Source organism: Bison bison, unplaced genomic scaffold, assembly GCF_000754665.1.
Source record: "Bison bison bison isolate TAMUID 2011002044 unplaced genomic scaffold, Bison_UMD1.0 scf7180017864487, whole genome shotgun sequence".
NCBI classification, from domain to species: domain Eukaryota; kingdom Metazoa; phylum Chordata; class Mammalia; order Artiodactyla; family Bovidae; genus Bison; species Bison bison.
This window is the reverse complement of record NW_011495047.1, coordinates 3,709,837-3,710,112: the sequence shown is the minus strand read 5'-3', so window position 1 is coordinate 3,710,112 and position 276 is coordinate 3,709,837.

Sequence of the window (276 nt, the reverse complement as noted above, 5' to 3'; positions counted from 1 at the left end):
AAATGTAGACAAAAGTATTATTATTGAGGATAGTGGGCCAGAAAGAGCATGCTGCTGCTGCTAAGTCGTTTCAGTCGTGTCCAACTCTGTGTGACCCCAGAGATGGCAGCCCACCAGGCTCCCCTGTCCCTGGGATTCTCCAGACAAGAACACTGGAGTGGGTTGCCATTTTCTTCTCCAATGCATGAAACTGAAAAGTGAAAGTGAAGTCGCTCAGTCGTGTCCGACCCTCAGCGACCCCACGGACTGAAGCCCTCCAGGCTCCTCCGTCCATGG